The sequence below is a fragment of the Myotis brandtii genome, unplaced genomic scaffold, assembly GCF_000412655.1.
Source record: "Myotis brandtii unplaced genomic scaffold, ASM41265v1 scaffold681, whole genome shotgun sequence".
Lineage (NCBI taxonomy): Eukaryota > Metazoa > Chordata > Mammalia > Chiroptera > Vespertilionidae > Myotis > Myotis brandtii.
The window spans coordinates 2,437,706-2,447,474 of NW_005370660.1; positions in this window are offsets into that span (position 1 = coordinate 2,437,706).

Below are 9,769 nucleotides of genomic sequence, written 5' to 3' on the forward strand. Positions count from 1 at the left end.
AATTCAGCCTACATGTGCAAAACAATGTACTGAAAAAAACAACACATAAATGTCTATCAACATAAAAGATCAAGCCCTAGCCAGCACTGCTCATTGTTAAGAGTGTCCGCCCTAAGGGTGGAGGGTTTGATTCCAGGTCAAGGGCACGTACTTGGGTTGAAGGTCTGATTCCCCCATTCTAGTTGGGGTGGTAGCCAGAGGCAACCAATCAATATACAATGTGTCTTTCTCACATTGATGTCTCTCTCCCTCCCTCTTTCCCTCCCTCCCACTCTCTCTAAAAACCAATGGAAAAAATATCCGTGGGTAGAATTAACCCCCCCCCCCAAAAAAAGTCAAGTATATTATGCACATTCATACTACAGAACATTCATAATAAGTGAGAATGAGGCAAATCCTTATGCACTCTCTTACACACACACACTCTTCCACCAAGAAAGCAGAACATTTGATATACACCTACCTGTTAGTAGCATTTACCCTGAGAGTGGGATAAAATCTTTATGTATTAGAAGACTGTTTTTTAGAAGTTAAAAGCATTCATTAGTTTTTATAGTTAAATAAATATATAATAATTACCTAAAGGTTCATCTCTTCAACTGACATATTTTGGGAATGCTCATCAATGAAATTGTTAGCAGACAAAATTTCTTTGTTAATCCTCACCCAAGGATATTTTTTCCACTGATTTTTAGAGAGAGAGAAACATCAATGTGAGACACATTGATTGGTTGCCTCCCACACACACCTGACTGGAGCCAGGGATCAAGCCTACAACTGAGGTACCTGCCCTTGACCAGAATCAAACCCGGGACCCTTCAGTCTAAGGGCCAACATTCTAATCACGAGGCAAACTGGCTAAGGCAGCAGACAAAATTTCTAAGTGACAGTTCTGCTCTGTGTGATAATTTGATTAATACACCACCAAGAAAAAAGAAAGAAAAGACAATTTCAAACAATGATTAATTCTGGAGAATAGGATTATAAGGTGATTTTTGTATTCTTTAGATCATTTTTATCTTGTCAAATTTCCATAAATATGTATGTATAGTTTCTACAAATATGTATAATGTTTAATTAATATTTGATTAATATTTAATAGGAACACTGTATATAGAAATCTCATTTAAAACCTATTTAACATTGTACCCTACCACTGTCCTTTAACTCAATTTCTCACATTTTAACACATCTCTACCTGCAGCAACCATAAGTATACTAATATAGCTACCTCTTTTCTTACTACAAAATCTTCAGGTAAAAATTAGAATAGATAATTCTTTGGTGTAATTTAGTTGTCAAGAACACTCGAATATATCACATACAGACCTCATCTTTAAAAAAATACCAAAAATTATTGAGCATTCTAAAAGATATTCATAAAAGATATAAAGTGTACCCTACCAGTATTCTAAAACAGAAACAAAACAATCCCTATGAGACCAATTCTAAAAACAAAGTTGCACTGAAAACTAACAGACTCCTAAGTAATTATACAGGTTTAATATCATCTTCATAGTTTTAAATTATTATCGTGTTATCTCAACAAGACTTAAATTTTATAAAGCTAGGAATACTGTCCCATTTTCCTCAAATCCCTCATAATCTAAAGTGATTTTTCTGGGTCTGAATAATGCTTCTTTAAAAAATTTACTTAGAAAAGTATACTAATAGTGGCACTTATCTTCTAAAAATCATAAAAAAACAGAATTCCATCACTGTCCTAAATTTTTATGTATATAAGTTTAAAAGTTTTACTAACTGCAGTATATATAAAATCATTTAACTCAATACATACAGCTATTTTAAATATAGCTACCTTTTTCAAATTCACTGACAGGGAAATGACCGAGATTATGAACAGCCACACATAAGAAATAATCAATATTTATATTTGCCAAATAAAAGAATTAACTCCTATATTGCATCTCGCACTAGTAAAAGCTATATAATCTGAGACTTTGCAACAGGACTATTTTGTTATTAAGTTGGAATAACAAATAAGAGGGAAACATCGCCTAGAGAAGGAAGGAGATAATAATGGGGTCAATGACTGAACTGGAAATAGACCTGATGTAACACCAACAAGACAACTTCCTTTTCTTCTCAGTTTTCATATTTAGGGTGATAGGAAAGAAGAAAAGGAAAATAGTACACCCTGTTATTTACTCCAAATTCAAAACTGATTAAACCAATTTTTCCAAAGATCTGAACATTTTTAATCTAAGGTTCTTTAGTTAAAAGACAACCCATGCCCTGGCCGGTATGGCTAAGCAGTTAAAGGGCATCAGTTGGGCGCACCATATACCTGAGTTGCAGGTTTGATTCCTTATGCAGGAGGCAACCATTTGATGTGTCTCTCTCACATCAATGCTCTCTCTCTTCCCCTCCCTCCCTTCCACTCTCTCTGAAAATACATACATACATACATATATACATACATACATACATAAATAATAAATAAATGGGAAAAAATATCCTCAGGAGAATATTAACAACAACAAAAAAAGAATATATGAGGAAAAACCCAGACCAAGAATTAATTTTAGAAGTTTTTATTTTTTAATTATTATTTTTTTAATTTATCTTTCCTTTCTGTTCTTTCTTTTTATTTTGGAGGGGGCGAGAGGATAAAAAAAAAGAATTAGATAGAATTAGATTAGACCCAATGACAGCCTAGAAAGGGGATATGCCCTGGTAGAGATGCATAGCTATAGACAAGTTTCATAAAGTGTAAAGTCTAGTCTCAAAAAATGAGAAATGAGGAGTTCACTTAATTTCAAAACTGAAATATTCACTATCTAATACACCTCATATTTTTCTCCATGTTATATGGTTCAGTTTGAGTAACTGGTTAATTTGAACATTAATTACCCAGCAATCTATATATATAAATGCCTAAGCGACCGGAACGACCAGTCACTATGACACACACTGACCACCAGGGGGCAGACACTCGATGCAGGAGCTGCCCCCTGGTGGTCAGTGCACTCCCACAGCCAACCTCCCCCAGCTGGCCAACCTCCCGTGGTCCCTCCCCCCAGCCCCCGGGCTGGGGGGGGGCAGGGAACTGTGCGGTGGCGGGGCACTGATGATGGCGGAGTCGGCATCCAGCGTCTGTTCCTTCCGCACCTGGCCCGGGACCGTCGCCTCCTCTCTGACCCGGCCCTGATTGGCCTGGCCCCTGATCGGTCCTGATCACCAGCCAGGCCTAGGGACCCCACCCATGCACAAATTTCATGCACCGGACCTCTAATAAGAACATAATTAAGTATAACCTGTATTCCTCCTTGTTCATGTTTTCCATCCCTAAACCTACAATCATCTGTAAACTACCTCTCTAGAAGTTCCCTAGTTTTAGTGATCATTTTCATGGTACAACAGGCAGAAATATATATATATATACACACATATACATATATAATGTTTTATATAGCTGTATCACCACATTATTTAAATAAAGATTATGATTTATATTATCTCCAATATCTTACATAATCTTATTCAATATTATGCTTAACTTTTCCTGAAAAAGCATGCTTTGTTCCAGACCATTTATCCAAAAAGGAATATTTTTTTTACCCAGGACTCAAAAAACCTATTTAACATTTTCAATTTATTCCCAACCATCTTGTTATTCCCATAACCACAATTCAGTATGATCTATCTGCGCAATTAGAGAGAGATTGCATCATATATCAAACTTGTTTTATAAAGAAACTAAATAATACTGGCTCCAAAAAATATTCCGTAAGTATTGTGATCATCCCATTTTTCTCTACCTGACCCTCTTTTATTTATAGTTTCATCCAGAAATTTAAAATAACTCTCTAACAGACCAGGTAATGTTTATGAATTCTGTAAGATGACAGAAAGCAACCTCAGTTTTGCTTTCAATAATTATTCCTGTATTAATTTCGAATTTTATAGCATTCTTGGTGAAAATAAAATCCAAAATGTTGCTTTCAATAATTAAAATCCCAAATTATAAATCAGGATAAATGATAATTATACTGGTCCACAATTCCACTTCCCCTCATGACTGTATAAGAAGAGTTAATAAAAAACAACCCAAAAGTTAAGAAAGTTAACACCATAAGTCAGGAAGGGTATTTTATTTCTGGTGACAAGTGGATAAATGTATAACTCTACCATATAGGAAAGGTTCCAGGGAATAGAAGGGTATTCATATATACCCATCACCTTCAATTCCCTAATGACCTGTTTTTTCCAAAAGGTGAAAGTTGAAAGTTGTTGTTAGTCAGCCTAGGCATAGTTTACCAAGGATGATGGTGCCCTCTATTGGTCCTAACAAAACCATAAGTGGTACCAGCAGGTACTACTTCATATACCATTATGAAGTAAAATTCTTTTTCATCTACAGTCAAGTTAAAAAATTATAAGGAAGTTCACTACATCCACATTCTCTAACACACTAAGTTATTTTAGAAAAACGCAGAATACTGTTATAAGTGCAAATACATTGCCTCAAGTACCTTAAAAAAAATCAATCTCCTAGTCAACTGGATGGCAGTAGAAGCAGTCTAATGAATAATCTAGTGAATTTCTGAGAGCCACATTATGCTGATTTGATGATTATTCAACAATGAAAATTTTTACAATACTCCAATGAGGTTGGTGAGGTGTAACGATGACTAGAGTAAACTGAGTAGAGTCCAATTAAAACATCTGACAGAAGTTCACCATAAATAGCTGCAACCAAGTTTGGATACCTTAAGACTTGAGGTCCTACCACGGGTGGGCAAACTTTTTGACTCGAGGGCCACAATGGGTTCTTAAACTGGACCGGAGGGCCGGAACAAAAGCATGGATAGAGTGTTTGTGTGAACTAATATAAATTCAAAGTAAACATCATTACATAAAAGGGTACAGTCTTTTTTTTTTTTTTTTTAGTTTTATTCATTTCAAACGGGCCGGATCCGGCCCCGCGGGCCATAGTTTGCCCACGGCTGTCCTAGCCTAACCAGTTTGGCTCAGTGGATAGAGCGTCGGCCTGCGGACTGAAAGGTCCCAGGTTCGATTCCGGCCAAGGACATGTACCTTGGTTGCGGGCACATCCCCAGTAGGAGGTGTGCAGGAGGCAGCTGATAGATGTTTCTCTCTCATTGATGTTTCTAACTCTCTATCCCTCTCCTTTCCTCTCTGTGAAAAATCAATAAAAAAAAAAAAAAAAAAAAAGACTTGAGGTCCTGAATAATGAATCAAATATGCTGGCACCTATTTCATAGGGTTATGGTGAAAATGAAATGAGAATACATGAAAGCTGTATTAACTCATTTAAATCTCATAGCAATGCAGTAAAACAGGATCTACTATTATTGCCATTTACATACAATAAAAATGAGGGGGAGAGAGTTTAAGTAATTTGCCCAAGATCTAGGTGTATGGATAAAGAATTGAATACAAGCTCCAGGGCATGCTCTTAACCATTATGTTAGACTTGTCACACAATAGGCACTGAATAAGTAATAGTTTTTATTATGTTTTTTAAATGTATATATATCTAGATGGCTTAAGGTACTTATCAGAAATTCAATAATCAATGTCTATTAGTTTAACTGGCTTTCCCCCTAATACCTGTGGAAATCCAAACTCCAACTATTTGGAAGCCCTTGGATCCAAGAAAGAAAGAACACTATTCTTTCTCTTGGCTTCCTAAATGAATTCATGGAAAATGTTTATCGAGTATTGTGCTTAAACAGAATAGGAGACAAGATAATTATGACACAACTAATGCTTCAAAGAGCTTAACATCTAGTTTACAAATACTGCTTCTTCAATTAAGATGACAATGGGAAACAAGTAAGCCTCTCAACCCTACCTCTTTCATGTCAATAAAGATTTTCCAAAATACTTTGAAAAGTCAGTCAGTACTAATTTATTTACTGGTTTCCCTTGTCTAAAATGTCTTCACTAGGTTTGTTCCTTAAATTTAAAGCCTTAAGTTATCTATAAAAATATATGGAATTCTGATCAACTTCTGCTGCATTTACATTTTAGGCACACAAAACTGTTACATTTGTACGAGTCCTACTTTTATTTTTATTTTTTTTGAGTCCTACTTTTAAAAAAATATGTTGTTTTTTTTTATTTATTTCAGAGAGGAAGGGAGGGAGAGAGAAATGGAAACATCAATAATGAGAGAGAATCATTGATCAGCCCTCCTGCATGCCTCCTCCTGGGGGTCAAGCCTTCAACCCCTGACTGGGAATCAGACCATGACCTCCTGGTTCATAGGTCAACACTCATCCACTGAGCAACACCAGCAGTGCCATGAGTCCTACTTTTAACCGAAAAATTTTCCTGTTTGAATTCTGCTTTAGCAAACACTGATGCAATTCAATTACATTTTAAAATGCATTCAGTAGAATGCAATGTTATGTTTTAAAAATATGTTTTTAATGATTTCAGAGAGAGGAAGGAAGAGGGAGAGAGAGATAGAAATAGAAACATCAATGATGAGAGAGAATCATTGATTGGCTGCCTCCTGCAAACCTCCTACTGGGGATGGAGCATGTAACCCCGGCAGGTATCCTGATGGGGATTGGTGTGTGACCTTCTGGTTCATAGATCGATGCTCAACCACTGAGCATACCAGCTGGGCAAATGCAATGTTATTTCTGAAATGGACTATCAACACTTGCAATTTCAACATGTTTCTCTTTGTAATATTAGAGTTAGTAATTTAACTTACTCTACTAATTTGAATAGAAGTGCATCACAGCAATATGGAAAATAGAAGTGTATTTCTTAACATAAAAGCTGTTAGGAAATATATTTCTATTTTCCATATTGGTCAGTTACCCACTGAGAGACAAGATAATTATACATTTTTCCATTTTTGACCTGTTTTGTGTCAAATGGGGAGGGAAGAGGAAGAACTCTTGGTCTTATGTTTTTATTTCCAGGTATATCCAAAGTTACACCAATTATCTAAAATATGATTATTCTATTCTGAAATGCTGAACAAAAAATCCCATTTCAATAACCTGTTTTAACATTTAATAAGAATTAGATTCTTGCCCTGACCGGTTTGGCTCAGCGGATAGAGCGTCGGCCTGCGGACTCAAGGGTCCCAGGTTCGATTCCGGTCAAGGGCATGTACCTTGGTTGCGGGCACAGCCCTAGTGGGGAGTGTGCAGGAGGCAGCTGATCGGTGTTTCTCTCTCATCGATGTTTCTAGCTCTCTATCCCTCTCCCTTCCTCTCTGTAAAAAATCAATAAAATATATTTTTAAAAAAAAAGAATTAGATTCTTTTTCTTCAACACTCAAATAAAGCTGTTTCAATTGCATTGCCTTTCCTTCCAACTTTTCCTCTTTCAGCAGAAAGAATATCCAGCCAGCATTTCTTTATAGCAAATGTACAGGTAGTTATGCTATCCTCCACCTTTTCAGATTAAATACCCCAAAACCTTAACTTTTTATATTCCTCTTTAACCTTGTGATTTTTAATGGAACGATAATCTCAAGAATCATGTCATCCATATTTTTCACTATATAGCTAATAATATAATGAATTAGAAAACGGACTTAAATACAAGTATTAGCCACAAAATTTCCTAGCACTAGAAATTTAAACTTCTGTCGATATGTCAATAAAATGGTAATGAAGTGAAAAACATTGCACAAGTGATCCATTTATAACATATAGTGACCATGAGGTTTATTTATTTCTTTATTTAGGTCAAGGATGAAGGCAGTTGTAGACATACTGTGTACTCCTTTCTGTTTGCTCATCCCTCATCATGTATCTATATAGATTATTTTTAATGGTTGCACTTTCTTACACTTATCTTTTGATTTGCTGTCATAACAAATGGCAAACCCACAATACAGAACAAAGTAAATTAAAAATAAACACTCCCCTAGTTGATCAAATTCAACATATACCATTCCTGGTTGTTGTTTTTTAAAGGAAAACCTACCTAACTGACAAAATAAGCACATCTACAAACTTAAGACTTTTCTACATGATGTAAGAGATAACTCAAAGTTTTGCTTATCAGACCAAAATCCAATGGACTAAACTACCTAGATAAGTGAAGTTTGCAGCATAATAATCCAGTTAAGTAATGCATTCAACTTGACAGTGAGTTCCAAACCAGAGCTTGATATTTTGTTAGAGAATTTAAAATCTTAACATTGGTATTTTACCCACAATTACATGATTGTGTTACCATGCAATTCACTGCCTATTTTTTGAAAGAGGTCAGGAAGGGAATACAAAGAAGTAAGCTGTCAAAAAGTGTACTGGTCTGAACCATTAGAAAACTCTGATTTGTACTTTTGCTACTACTCACCACAATCAGTTTCCTCTAAGCCTTGTTTTCTTAATCAATAAAACAAATGAGTTGGACTAGATTTCTCTAAAATGTTTCTCATCTCTGTGAAGAACCATGCTACTGAAAGTTCTACCTACTATAATAGATTTTATTGAAAACAGGATCCCATCACATCCCTCTCTTCAATGTTTCAAATGTAGCCTGAACAACAACTATCCTGAGACATCCAACTAGGTCAATACAATATCTATCAATACAAATCAATCCACAGAATTCAACAGGTTAGTGGAATAGCTGGAAATGTCCATCTCTTTGGAACACATACTTGAACTATTACATCCCTGCTTATATATAATGTCTGAGGTAAAAGAGAAACTGGTCTTCTACTAATAGACAAGTCTCAAGCTCTTTAAAGGGTATTTCTCTATTTGAACAGAATCCAAGATTCAATAACGCAATTTTCAAAAAAACAGCCTTGCACCAAGTTAAGCTCTATGTTTGTAAGAGAATAAACGGCAAGTGGTACTTCTAGACAATTCAGTTGTTCTCTCATAACTAATTTTTATAACCAGCCTTTAAAGCTGTTTTCCTTCAGCTGCCTTAAGTTACAACTTCTTTACCCATATCAAAATTCCCTAGCTTCCATTTCAGAGAGTGCACAAGAGAGTGACAAAAAAAAAGACAAAACACCCCAAAACAACAACAACCCTGCTAACTAACTAGTAAGGCTAACCCTTAAGCTTGTTGTCAGCCTGGTATGCTTTACTGAACTTTTTGGGGTTACACGGCCTCCTGTGAAGAACGAGGTCCTGCAACGCCGCCTGTCTGTGGACCCAGGAAAAATTACAAACAGTTATGAAACCAGATCACTAGGACAAACCAAGAGGCCTTCCTCGTCCAACTCACCACGACCCAGCCTGGCTCCAAGCAGGCACCTGAGTTGCCCCATAGCACCTGGAAAACATGACCTAACCTAATTCTTCCTCACGAGGGAAGCACCTGGAGAGGTCATGGGAACGTCCGTGTGAGGATCAAACGCACTTTTCATCCTCTGCATTGCATACAAATGTAGTATATGGACAGAAGACCAGTTTATGCAAAAATCCTTGAAACAGGGAGGAAGTGAAGGTTACTTCGGCACCCACGATTATGAGAAAAACCCGCAGCAGAACAATACGGAAAAGTACAGCTGCTCACGTGTCTCTCACACACAAACACAACTCTAAATCCATGACCACCTTACCTCCCCCGCCCAGACTGCTCCTCGAACCGCACAACTGGGAGAAATTTACCAACTTCCAGTCGCCGATCCATCATCTTCCTCCCGCCCCCGCCCCGGGCCCTGCCAATGGGGAATCTAACCCGTTTCTCCCCTCCCGGGGTAGCGCTCTGTTCTCTAACTCCGTGGACTCGGCGGTGCTCCCACCCCCACGTGTCAGCCGCCCTCCCCCACAGCCCCACGCCT